Source organism: Cryptomeria japonica, chromosome 3 (assembly GCF_030272615.1).
Source record: "Cryptomeria japonica chromosome 3, Sugi_1.0, whole genome shotgun sequence".
Classification (NCBI taxonomy): Eukaryota; Viridiplantae; Streptophyta; class Pinopsida; order Cupressales; family Cupressaceae; genus Cryptomeria; species Cryptomeria japonica.
The window spans coordinates 586897524-586912502 of NC_081407.1; the positions used below are offsets into that span (position 1 = coordinate 586897524).

Here is a 14979-nt window from a genome sequence, read left to right on the forward strand (position 1 = left end):
AAACATGTTGATGGTAGTATTTTTTCAAACATTCAAGTTTCACTTTATTCAATATAGAAAAATCACAACCATTTCACTCAATATACTGTATCCAGACCCTATAAACTTTGATAGTCTCTACTAAGCATCCAAAAGAAAAAACACATCATTATATCAGGAATCTGAACAAAAAATGTTGGCAACATATACATACACTCATGTAAAAATTAGTTAGTTGCATCTGCACAACAGCTGATAATTTAGAGTTAAATTGCATCAAAATATACTCCTTGTGATTTGCACAAGAGGTTCTAAACACACAACAAACATCCCACAATAAGAAATTCCTATTGCATACAGAAGAATGATAAGAGAAGAACAAAAAACTGTTCAACTAGCACAGGTTGAATCTGAACTGTAAGATGAACAAAGAAGACCTAGGACATATTATGTTCAAGGAAAATTTGCCTATAGATAAACAAAGAGAAAATATACAAAAGAGTTCCTTCCAAAACGTGCTAAATCTTTTTTTGATATTTATTACTTGATACTATCATGAGCTGAATTCTTCTAATGAAACCCATGGTGAAAATATTTGATGAAAAGTCGCCATGCAAGACAAATTTGATTTAATCATAGTGTTGAGACTCACCCAAGACTTGCCCAAACTCTCAAGTCTGAGTCTGAAAAGCCCTTGATAACCTTTTGGATTAGACTCATAGACCTTGCAAGCTTGCACAAACTCACAAGTTCCACGAGTGGACTCAGCAAGTCTGTGATATTTGTTATTTGATGCTATTATGAGTTGAATTCTTCTAATGAATCCAATACTGAAATTATTTGACGAAAAGTTGCCATGCAAGACGAATTTGATGAAATCACAGCGTTGAGACTCACCAAGGACTTGCCTAAACTCCCAAGTCTGAGTCTGTCAAGCCCCTGATGAGCTTTTGGATTAGACTCATTGGCCTTGCAAGCTTGCACTGTTGATATTAATTAGGGAATGGCGGATTCCAATTGCCTTAGGCAACATTGGAATCCGCCCAAAAGGGCTGGGCCCTTTCCCAAACGTATAGGGCAGAGACCTATCCCCACGGCAACCTTAAACTTTGCCTCACAAGCCTAAAACACTCAACGTGTTGCTAATAGGGCCGACCCTACTTACAAGGCATTTAAGGAAACAAATAATTAATTAAGTTAAAGGAAGCCGACCTATACAAAAGGGTTTCTCTCCACATATAAGTAAAGGAAAGATCTCATCATTATTCATTAAATTTAATCTGCTTATTCATTCATGCGAAACCTACATGCCTAATGCGAACTCCAAGGAATCACATGATATCTGCACTTAAAGCAATCTGCCATTAGAAGGAGGTGCGAAATACTTGACAGCTACAGCAACATACATCTGCCATTAGAAGGAGGTGCGAAATCCATCATAAGGAGTCAACGAATTCCTTGAAGGTCTGCAATTTAGGTTAAGGCAACATCAGCATCCATCTCCCACATGACAGCAAGTGAATGTTGAAGGCAGCCATCTTGATCTGCCATACCTCCAGTGACAGCAAAATCTGAACCTACAAACACATGAGATAAATGCTGTAATGTTTGCATAACTATAATCCATAATCAGATCTGAGGATCTTTTCTGGCTGGGTTTTCCCAGGGTAATTGTGTCTTGTCTCTATTTCTTTATCTTTCCTTGTTGTGTTAAATCTGAAACTATAAATCTCTAATCTAATTAATCTAATCAGTAAATAAATTCTAGTTTTCTGAGTTTTAGTTAATCTGAAAGTGTTAAACTTAACATGCACAAACTCACAAGCCCCAGGAGTGGACTCAGCAAGTCTGCAGGGCCACCAATCAATTAAAAAAGTTAAAACAAAACACACCATTCTCAACTCTAAAAAGATACTGACACTTAATAACATTCACTTACCATTTCCAGCTTATTGTCACTTGCCCAATTGCCATATACATATTATGTATGTATGTACGTATGTGTATGTGTATGTGTACGTGTACGTGTATGTGTATGTACATTTATCCATTTTCATTTCCTTTAATTCAAAATGCAAAAAGTAAAAAACATTTTGTTTTATGTCAAATGGAAAAGTAGCTATTTTTACCAAGTATTTAAATCCCATTTATGTTTTGGTTTGCACCATTATAATTAACTTCAAGTAATGCTATGATGATACTAAAGTTGATTTGAGATGAGAACATAGTTATTTCCTTTATATTCATTTATTTTTATATGTATATATTTATTTATTTATTTTTATATGTATATATATTTATTTATTTTTATATGCATATATATTCATTTATTTTTATTTACTTTAGTTCATAAGATTTATTTTTATATGCATATATATTCATTGTTTTTATTTACTTTAGTTCAAAAGACAAAAATAAAGAACATTTTGTTTTGTGTCAAATGGAAAAGTAGCTATTTTTACCTACTAAAGTTGATTTGAAATGAGAATATAGTAATTGGTTTCCCTAGAATTCATTATTTTTCAATGGTTTTTAAATTTGCAGAGTTTGTCAAGTCTTCACCAAGTTTCAGCACCAAGTTCAAGTTCAAAACAAAAATTGGCTTGTCAGTTTGTTGACAAGTCAGAATCTCGAAATTATGGATGTACTAATGAGAAATTACAGTTACGAGCTTGTTGAGCTTGTTAAGAAATTATTGTTAATATTAAGAAAAGAACTATATTGAATAGGTTTCAAAATACAAAACTAGTGCAACAAATTGACAAATTAAAGAATACACACATAGAAACACCAAATACACCCTTGTAATCGCTTTTCAGAATAGACCAAGTATGAAAAGCACTACTCAATGTATCAACAAAACCATTTAAAATACAATGAGAATTTCCTAAGTGCCAATCGTCCTCGCACAACATGCACCTCTTGTCAAGAACACCACTATCACCATATAAGCACAATACAATGACAATTCCTCCACTATTCTTCCTCTAATAGAACAAGTTGAACCAAGCTCTCAAACCTATTGTTGTTGCATCTATTACAATGCCATGTGCTTGCTTATATAGACCAAAATTGCACAAAACCACCCAAGGATATTACATGAAACCATGAACCCAATACTTGAGTCTATCAAAACACCCCTTGTCACTCTTTACACTCCCTGGCTGTTTTTCCACATTTACTCTCCATTTGTCCTATCCAATACAAGCACATCAGATAACCTACCAACCTTTGTGAATGTTTGATTGCTCGTCTACATGTGACCCCCAGATTATTTTGTTTCCGGCATTACATACAACAATTGCAACTTAAGAAAATATCCTAACATTAAGAGTAGCATCCCACCCTTGGTAGACCACAACATACAATAACATTACAATGTTCTTACACAAGACCTGCAACACCATTCCAGCATTCTATTAGTTGTATATATTGCATACTAGGAGCCAATTAAAAAACGAACATAAACCGGTGGCTTTCTTGCAGCATCCTCATGGAATCAACAACCACCTTCCAAGGTAGCAGCCTTTGTGTTCAAAACCTTCTTGTTTATGAAACCTAGAATCATTGACAGAAAGCTCCAACTCAAGCAAAGATTATCACAAGCAAAAAAAAAAAAAAACCATCCTTAGCATTTTTAAAAGCATGGCTATAGTGACATTTTTAAGAGATTACAAAAAAAATTTAGAGAAGATTGTTGAATACATTACAAAATCCAAAACTAATACAACAACATGCACTAGATTTATCTAAGGAAGCCATTTTAAAAAAAGTCACAAAAGCACCAATATAATAAATTTACTAAAGAACACAATTACAATAAACAAGAGATTAACTTGTGCTAAGTGAGATCTTCAACTTTTGTTAAATTTGATAGCATGAACCTTAAAAGAACTTGTCCTCAATGCAAAATCCTCACTTAGAGAACTTCTTCTCAATGGACTCTACAAGTTGCTCTCTTTCTTATGACCAATCAAACAAGGTTTGCAAAGCTATTGCAAGACCATTTAACCATACAACAATCGTCATTCCTTCTCTCCAAATCCAGTCACAAAAATATGCCACCTGAAAAAGATGTGTGTTTTACAATGTCATAAGCTTCTATTGGTGGGCAAAAAGCCTATAAGAAACCAACAAGTGCTTTTAAAATAGCTTGGGTACAAAACCATCATCCATGACACCGCATATTCCACACATCTCCTTGTCCTACACATGACCCTCATGCCCCATGAATGACCCTTCATGTTCTACAAGCGACCAAAAAGCACATGTTTGACTTCATATTTCACAGTGTCCCATGTGATTCTCATTGTCTAATGTGATCTTTCACTTTTTGGGGCTTTGTCTCTTTGCTTTAATTTTTATAACCCCCAAATAGATTTGCAATTCCAGTGTCTGATACAACATTATGCTAGTAGAAAGCAGCCTAACAACCAATTGTAGTCCCTCATGCCATGAGGACTATGACTTACAAGTTTGAATGTTCTTACACAACATATACAACACGACTTACTAACAAAACATTACGATGGCACTATGCATGGTCTAAATCACACTTTTCTAAACATTCTCAATTCTTGTATACATTGCATAATGAAAAAACATAAACAAAAAACAAACTAACTGCCATCAAAAAAAACCCTAGTTCTTATCCTACTCAAAGGAAATTGATCAATGCTTGTCAACATCAATTCCAAGGCACCAACCTATTCATCTTCTACAACCTAAAAATCATCAGATTCAACGAAGTCATTTGTTTAAAACTAACCGATTCACAATGAGCCAAATTCTTACACAAATATCTCACTGTACCAAGGATCAAATCTTCAATACCAGACGGAACCTCCATCAAAGAAAGTCATCTACAACAAACAAATTTCTCTCCATCAGGGTCACCATTTCTCTATGCAAAAAATCTAGATTCACCTATTGAGAACTGCCACTCAAAAAAAAATTAAGCTCAACATGCCATCTACCCAAGAAACCAAACAATATTAGGAAATTATTGGTAGGTTATAGAATCCAAAACTAGCGCAAGTGAATGACAAATCAAAGCATACACACATAGAAACATTACATTCGCCCCAGTAAAACCTTCCATCAAAAAATACAACCACCAAAGCACCACTTATTGTATTAACCAAACCGTGTACAATACAATGAAAATTTCTTGTGTTGGTATTATTCCTACAACATGCACCAAGATGATCACAAAATGCACCACTTATTGTATAACAACAACTACAATGAGAATTCCTCCACAATTCTTGCTCTTAAAAAAACAAGATAAACCAAGCTCACAAACTGAGAAATGCCAGCCACTAATTTTGACAGCTGATTTGTTTGTTTGATTCAATTCTTTGGCCAACGTATAATTATTTTTGGTGCGGTATCGGGTTTTGAAGCGATTTTGAGGAGAACTTGCGTGTTATTGACTTTTTAAAATTCTAAGTTACCGGTACCGGTTCGGGCACTGGTTCGGGTTCGAAGAACCCGGTACACCGATACGGCAAAATTTTGAAAAGGCGTTTGGGTTCATTTGGGTTCGTTAGTACAAAAACATGTAAATTTTATAATATATATACAAAGAATGGTAAGGTCTTATTTTTCTACTTATAAGCTCTCCTTCAAGATCAACTTCTGCTTCCTCTTCTTCTTCACCTTCACTATCACTGCCAAACACATCTTGTCGGTAGGGGTGATCTGTATGATCATTCTCAGATGTGTGTCTCTCATCTTCTGATTTTTGAGCCATGAAGAGGTGGGTTCCTTCTTCATCAATGTTGCGACTGCTAGCAGATCTGCGTTCATCATCTGCAAATACACGAGATGCATTTCTTATCCTATCATCACAAGTTGGTTCTGCAGTAGTGGGCTCATTTCCATAGAGCTTCTTTAGTCTATACCATAAGCTTTTTGTCGATCTGCATTTGTCCACTTGTGAGGAGACATCAACTATTAACCCACAGAGTATAGCCTTCATTGCTGCTTCATTGCACTGGTTTCTTCTTTCTGCATCCAGAAAGTTAAGGATTAGCGATTCTTTCTATATATATATATATATATATATATATATATATTTTGATATTTATGAAGCCTATAAGCATGAATTAAAATTTGCATGTCACATAGCATCATATAAACAACAAAACAAACATAAGCTTGTAATCATAGCATCATGATGAGACCATAATAGCATCATATACATCAAGTTTAATATCAAAATGACAAAATATTCAAGTATCATTGTTTCAACTTTCAACAATATAAAGTTTAATCATCAAATGGATCATCTAATTCATCCTCCTCCTCCTCCTCCTCCTCCTCCTCATTGACATTGACATTAGATGAACCAATGCCACCTGCACTTGCACTATAAGTTGGCTCGATTTCCGAGTCATCAAGTGTCAATGCAAGAAGCTGAGAAGCAGGAGCATCCAAATCAGTATGCTCTGGCTCTATATCCCACATCTTTGTTTCCCCTTGTGTGTAGTCATGTTGTTTGTGTGAAAGAAGACGTAGGTTGGAATGCACATATACTAAATTCTCCGCTCTTTTTGATAGCAACCTATTGTGCTTTACTAAGTGGATAAAAGAGTATGTGCTCCAATTTCTTTCTGAAGCAAATGAACTAGCAACCTATGAAGACAAAGTAAACAATTAAAGTTATACATCAATAAGAATAAAATTACTAACAACCTATGAAGACAAAGTAAACTATAAATAAACTAAAACTTGTAAATTTAAAATTTAAAGTAATTAAACTTACTTGTGATAAAACTTTTATAGCGAGGGGTTGTAGGTGTTGGAAGCATGTGCCATAGAAATACCACCAGCTATGAGCATCCTTCTTGGATCTATGGCGAAGTGCATCAACACTTAGACCATTCCCATTTGCGAATTCTATGAACTCATTTGTAACAACATCTCGCAAATCATCATCAGGATATAGTCTAAGAAATGCTGCCTTGCACCCATCAGATACTTCTAGATCTCTCCATGGTGGAATCCTTCCTAGTTTATCAAGAAACTGATTGCTATAGTGCTTAAGTGTCAAGGCATAGGCAAGAAGATGCAAAGGAGTGGTCATCTTATTCCACCTTTCTACAATAATTACTTCCAATTCTTTGAAGAATTTCTCCTGGGGGTCATTCTCTTTTTCATTTACAATGACCTTTATTTTTTCAAGCATTGAATCAATGCCATCATAAATCTCACCTATGCAAGGCCTATCCATGTCTGTATAGCGAATCATGCTCATGATGGGCTCAATGATACTTAGGAGATATGTAACAAGATCCCACCATTTCTCATTCAATATTCTCTCCCTAATTTTTTTTGCCCTCTTAGTGCTACTCTGCTTCCATATAGTCCAATTGGTGTTGATCACCATATTGCATAGTGCCACTCTAACTTTCACAAGTCGTCTTAAGAGAATTGTGTTTGATGCAAAATGGGTCTCAGCAACCTATAACACAAATTAATGCCAAATGATTAAAAAATAAAGCCAAACTTTAAAGAAGAATACACAATATAGCTTACACAATGATATGATGAACATTGAAAATTAAAAAAATCAGAAAATGTAAAATTAAATTGCTATTTCACTTACCTTCAATAGCTCCAAATTCGAATAGGTTCTAAAAATCCCTTGAGACATGTGGTGGTTTGTGATGAACATCTGGATGTCCTCAGCCTCTACATACACATCTTTGAACCATTTTATTTTTTGCCCAATCCTTTGCAGCATAAGATTGAGTGAATGTACCGCACAAGGTGTCCAAAAGATGTGATCATAGCGTTGTTCAACCAACAAACCAGCAGCTCTACATTTTTTTGCATTGTCCATTATGACTTGGACAACATTGAGGGGTCCCATTGACTCAATGGCAAAGATGAGAATTTCTGCAATAAATTGGCCATCTTTTATTTGGCCCTCACAATCCACAGCTTTCAAAAACATTGTCCCTTTAGGGGACACCACTATGACATTGATCAAGGGACGGTTTTTAGCATCTTTCAACCCATCTGAAACAATTGTTACACTTGTCTTAACCCATGAATCCCTTATGGGTTTCAATGCATCTTCAACCCTCTTCACCTCTTTCTCCAATAATGTTCCACGTACCTTCTCATAGCTGGGGCCCTTATACCCTCTTGGAGCCTAATTAACACTTTTTATCATTTGCTTCCAATATGGGGAGCGAACAACATTGAAAGACAACCCATTTGCATAAATGCACCTTACTATATCTTCGTTAGCATTATCGCTACTCTCATTTTGGAATGCGGTTTCTAAAGGCCCCTTTGTTCTTTTACGTGTCAAGGGTAGTTTACTTTGAGGTTCATTTGTGGCAAAGAAGGAGTGGTCTTCTACTACAATATTGGGATTAGAAGGGGCTTGCATTCACCTTGTTTTCTTTGATGTGGTTTGGTTCAATCTACTGGCTTCTCTCTTTTATGTTGCCTTATGCTCCCTAATATATTTCATCACTGTCTCATCTAGTATAGGTTTACCATCTTTTCCAAGGCATTTTTTTATGCCTCTTCCTTTTATTCCACACAAATGGCCTACCACCTGATAATATGAACTATTACGTTCAATACCACATCCTTGGCATCTCCAACGGAATCCCCCACCTCGTGGAAGTTGTTTTATAATGTCAACATACTTCCATAAGGGAGAATTTGGATCGTTTCTTTGTTTTGCAAATGGAGGAAGATGTAGATGCCATTCTAGTACCTATGGCAAGAAATAATATAAACATATTCAAAAACAAAAACTAAATAATGAAAAAAAATTCAAGTTTCATGTTTGACAATTTGTGAAACAAAAACAGTTGGAAAAAAATGTTTAAAAACCTACCTCTTGCAGCCAATGGAAGCTTGAAAATGTATGGAAATGATGCTGCAACACTTGTTGAAGCTTCAAAAATCAGTCTTCAACTCCTCCTCTTTGATTTTGGAAGCCAAATTTTGTTCTCCCTTTCTTCAACCTACTCTCATAAACTTTTGTTTGCAACACAAATGAGGTGAAATGAGTGAATATAATGTTTTAGAAGTCACTTTTAGGGTATAAGTTTCACTTTTTAGGAGGAATTCAAAAAAAAAAAATTGCATATATTTTGCTTTTTTGGGCCTCCCAGCCACCCGGGTTTGACCTGGGTCCAACTGGGTTCGACCAAGTTCAAACCACCTTTGGGTTTTTCAAACCCTGGTCGAACCCAGTTCGAATCGGACCTGAACCAGGGACCCGTTCGAACCAAGACTAGTACCAAGGGGGTCCAAGGGCAAACCTGATAACTTAGACTTTTTTGAATGTTGCACAGTAGAGACAATACAAATAGAAAACTAATTCTGAAAATTGAAAATCAGAACTCTGATTTTTATTACAGCAATGTAAATTTGACAAGAATAACAATTTATTTTGCACAAGGTGCAAATTTGCAGACTAGGAGTCCTAATCTTGCCTGGTTGAGCCTCTTTATTTGCCTGAATTTCAATACAAGCTGATGTAATACCTTGCTGAGTGTGGAATCGGCTCCAACTGACTTTATTGACTCCAAAACAAATTACCAAAAACAATTTGAGAAGTCCTAAGCAGACCCAGATGGAATTCCGAATTCTTGCCAGGTGAACCCCTTCCAGGAATGATGAATTTCCCTGATTTATTGAATATACTGATCACAATTGACCTTATTTATCGTAAATGACTGCTGCAATAATATTCCTTATCACCAACAATGAGAATCAATGTAATTTGCAGACCTAAAACACTTGTATTTATTTTTTTTGAAGTCCCAGGCTGTCCAAGTGGTACGATTTAGCTTTGGGAGGAATGTTTGTACCAAATTTGCTATTAAACTCAGGAAAAGCTCCAACACCTGCTCAGATCTGAAAGTCAGAATGATACCCTGCTGTTGTTGCTGCTAAAACCCTGAATTTTGGCCCCTTTGACCAGATATATGGATTTCAAACAAAATCGGTATGTAGGAAAGTGAAAGGGGTTTCCTCCTATCACTCAGAAATGGAGGTTTTCGTCCCCAAATCAGCTTCAGACCTCTGCTAACCACGTTGCAGACCTGCAGGAATAAATTTCTCTCCAAAAATTAATAATCTACAATGCCCAAATTATACTTACAAAGCTCTTTTATTCTTCTCGACCCTAAAACGAACCTCTTTGGTATCATTTGAAGATTCCAAGGAATCTTTTATTCCTCTCATAAAGCACCCAACTTGAGGGTAAGCTTCGACATGAACATTTACCCCTTTTAAGTTATAATCTTGCCTAGGAAATCGAACCAAGGGGGTAAAATCAAGTTATAGCCTTATTAAGTTACCTTTATTAAAATTTTCTATTAATAGAAAAAAAGTAACTTGTAAAGTCTTATAAGCTTTTATAAGCTTTTATTATGGACTTTATTGAATAATTCTTCATGATGCTCCAAAATTGACCAAGAATAGCTCCTCCTGGTGAGCCAAACATCTCCTAACCCCATCATTTGCCTATGGAGACAACTAAGATGCAAATCTACCCTTCCTGGATGACGACTAGAAAAGAGGGGATGTTGCACAAACTTCTTGTTACTCTAGTCTCTATCTATTGCAATGGTATGTGTTGATTTATATAGACCAAATTGACTTTTCCACATTCCTTGGATGTACATCGTTCTGAATTTGAATGGGGAGCTTTCTTTTTAAAAAATAAAAGGAATAATAATATTCCCTCAAATGCAAAATCAAAACAAAGTTAACCCTAGAACTAGCACAATTTCTTAGAGCCTACAATACAAACAATCATTGAAAGGCAGCATATATTTTTATTATTGGTCTAAGGCAGAAGGCAATTCAGCAACTTAGTACGAGACGAGGTTTTGTGACTTTTTCATAATATGGAAAACCTAAGCAATTAGTAAATGCTCACACTTTTCAGATAGAAACAGAAACTAGAAAATATAGGTAAAACACAAACATTGAATTGAACTAAAGACACATACTTTTGTAAATTGAACCAAGGATTTGTGTAGCAAGCATAAAATTATTATAGCGAATTTAAGTGCCAATAGAACTTATTTATAAGTGTTCACAATGTCTTCTGCATGCAATTCATTCGTGGCAAATAAAAAGCATATTGAAGTTTGTATTCTATCAACAATTTGTTTGGATACAAAGCAAGACTTTAGTTCAAAAACGATTTCAAGATACATCTAAAATATGATGTCTTTGAATAGAGTCAATAGACATTATGGAGGATCATCTAAAAATAGTTTGCCCAAAACTAGCAATGACTACATATAGTTGAGGTAAAAGACAGTCAATCTAGTATTAATGAGCTCATCCCTGTGATTCTCATGTAGTTCCTCATTCTCAGCTTGGCAAATCCTCTTAAGAAACTAGAAACCGATAACTCATCGAACAATCTTAGTCTCCTGACCTCATTAAGGATCAACATTTGTTTTCGTCTTTCCAACATGCTTATAGAGGTATCATTAAATGCACTTATTGTTCTAACAGATCACTCAAATATTCTATCCATGCCTTTAGGGGTCGTGATGCTCTTTTTTCCTGATGTGTTCATTCTCTCCAGACACAATATTTGGGGTATGATAATTAAATTTGGGATTTAAGTCTAAAAGCATCCCCTTGAGTCACTCAAATGACTTTTATTCCATTTTGTTATTGACATTGAAAATCTCATGCATTTTTTTCCCTTAAAGTTTGGTTCTAATATAAAGTTGGCTAGCAACAACACTTTCACTTTTCACTAATTGGCCAAAACTGTACCTTCTAACCTACCATGACCTTTTCCTCACTTATAAGCACTCAAGTTAACCCACCAAGCAATCTTATCCGAATCGAAATTCAATCCAAATGACAATTCTTATTATAAGTGCACATTTATAGTTGCTCCACAAAACCTAGAAAAACAACACTCAATAATAGTAGAATAAAGGAAAGAAATTCAATATGTCAAAATAAACAAAGAAAAATTACATGATAAGACGAGCACTTCCATAATAAACATGTTTGCCACACTCAAACAGCTGCAAGATAGGAATCTAGAAGTAATATAAAGGGCAAAGGTCAATGACAAATTAGCACATTTGATAATAAACAAGATCATTAAACAATGAAGCAAAGAAACTTACTCCAAACCACAATCCAAAAATCCAAAACTAAATTCTCATTTACAATACAGTATTCCAAGCTTGGATCCACTCTAATAGAGACAAATAGGATCACAAACTACTGAACTGTGGGTAGAAGGAACCAATAAATCATCAATCTCACCAATATGAATGTAGGATGTTAGTTTAATTAAATATATATGACTTGTTTAATTAATTGGATGGAGCGAATCTTAGACGATAAGGCCTAGCTATTTAATTAATTAGTGCTAAGATGACGAGAATGTACTTACGATGCACTTGGTGTGGTGTCAAAAGTAGTGAAATGGTGATGTTAGGCATGTCATACAATGGAGTCAATTTTAATTGTCTACAATGTGGAACACTAAGAATAGTCAAAAATTACTGTTATTTGTGGACTAACTTGCAAAACAAAATTTTGACACAAAGATCAGCTCAAGAAGAGAGGCATATTATGTCCTAACAAGTATTGAAACAAATGAAGCAATCAAGAAACAGCACTAAATATTTACACAAATTCTACTCAATCCCATTCAATTTGGACTCATTCTAAAACAATGTTCCATAGTCTATTGAAGAGTTCATGCACTATATTTGGTAGAGTTGGGGAATCGTCTTAATATGAGGCCTTCATTCCTACCTTTAGGCTAATCCATAAAATCACCACAGGAATGATTAAGTGGTCCTTGTGAAGGGAACTAAATGATAGAATCTACAACCATAGCCCAAAGAAGGCAATTACAATAGATGTTAGAAACCAAATCCATAATGACAAAGAAATTAAATCCGCACTAAACTTATTATACTTTTTAATTGTTAGGAATAGGGCAATTCAAGGGCATGACTCTCCTCAATTTTTAGTGAAACGTCCTAAGCCCCATTGAATTCCATCTCCAAATAATTGGTTTAACCTCAATTTTGATGGAACACTAGAGACAACCGAAGAGAGGCAGCAACAAAAGTTCATTCTACAGCCCTAGCCCAAATAAGAAACTTATAAGAGTTGTCAACAACCAAATCCATTCTACCTCATTCTTTGTTGTTGGCAGCAATAGAATCTACCACCCATGCAAAAAGAAGACAATTACAAGAGTTTTTAGCAACCAAATCCATTCTACCTCATTCATCACCATCGTCAAGGACAACAAAATTAACCTTACTAGACTTTGTAACAAGAAGGAACTGAGCAATTCATGAGCACAACTCTCTTCTACCTTTAGCAAAACATTCTAAACCCTATAGTGAATGATCCCAAAATAATGTGGCCAACCCTTTGGCCTAGCTGGAATGTTCAAAATCAACATTTTTCAACATTTTTCAATTTTTGTTACTTATTGCAAACAAATGGTCAAAAATTCAAGAACAATATAAACTAAAGAATTGTGGAATTTTCTATGTAGATTCAAGTTTGTTTGTTTTTCTAATAAAGAATATTCCTATAAATTTGTATTTTTATTTTCAATTAATTTTTATTGAGTGAAATTATTCCCTAATACATAACTTTCACTAAAACATAAAAAACTTCCATTGTTTATTGGAATTAGATCATTAGTTGCAATGTCTAGTGGATGGATTCTTTTGGTAATTTTTTTCTTAATTATTGTATTTATTAATAATTAGTGAGCTAATACTAACAAAACTGCACATATGTATTACTCCATAACAAATTTTTATCCTAGCGTATTTATCAAAATTCAGTCTCTTTTCTAATTGAAACAAGGACATCTATGTGGAGTGTAATGCATTTCTCGAAAATTTTCTCTCACTGTTACTTTTGTTTGTCTTGAATAGAAGAAATTGTTTTCCATGATGGAATACATTCATTATAAAAAATGCTTATAACATAATATTAAAGAAAACGTAATATATATTATAATTTTATAAAGTTTATACTAAGGGCTACATACTTACCAAATAGCATTTCCAAATGACTTCATTTGATCCTGTAAAAGATAAACCAAAATATTTCTTTTTCAGCATTTTAATGAGTGCAAAGGAGACTCCACCAAAGTTTAGTTTAAGGCTATGGAGGTTCTATCCAAGGGGGTTTGATCTAACCTCCAATCAAACACCTTTAGATGGAGCCTCATGATATTTGAATCATTTTGTTTTATTTTTATATGTGATTTCAAGAAAAATACAAGATGTCCCACAATGACAACTAAGGAAGCAAAGGGACTTGAGCTAGCCCAAATGTGACCCGTATAAAATAACTCTTTAAACATTCTCACAATTTCTTCTCTGAATTTCTTCAAATTCCAGTAAGGAGTAGTAATATCCATGGTAACCCAAAGAGCTCTCTCCCACCCCCTGAAACACCTCTCAAATACTGAAGACGTCTTCAAAAACCTTCAAACGCACAAGGTTCTTTTGGCTGTTGTCTCCCGCCATCTCCAAAGTCTCCCAACCGCAAATTGATGTCTCCCGCCAAAACTCTTAGGGTCGTTAAATGGCCAAAAAGGAAGGCAAATAAATAAAAGAAGCCTACATAATGTTCCATGTTGATATTTTGGATGATACATAAATTCATGCAAAGTTATTGTAATCAAATATGCTAACAATATAGACTTTTTGAGAGGGACATAAAAAATTGTATGACTGATTTTGTGTCATTGTAATGGCCTAAAGATAAATTTCCTTTACTATTTATTGTTCTTGTATGACTGATTTACAATTCTTGTTTTGAAAGATCTGTCATGATATTTTCTGGAAATTCTTGGATCATATTAAAAAAAAATGGCATCTCTGTCATAACCCCTCTTTGGACATTGGATTAAATAAATACGATAATTAAAACATTTATTAAATTAACATTTAAAAATATTGAAAAATCGTCTCATTTATGAGACTT

General features: G+C 34.6%; 1 protein-coding gene across 3 annotated transcripts in view; it reads right to left on the bottom strand.

Annotated features, from left to right (window-relative positions):
• Positions 1 to 14979, bottom strand: part of LOC131042656 (uncharacterized) — a 278257-nt gene that overhangs the window by 203773 nt on the left and 59505 nt on the right. The window lies entirely within an intron of this gene.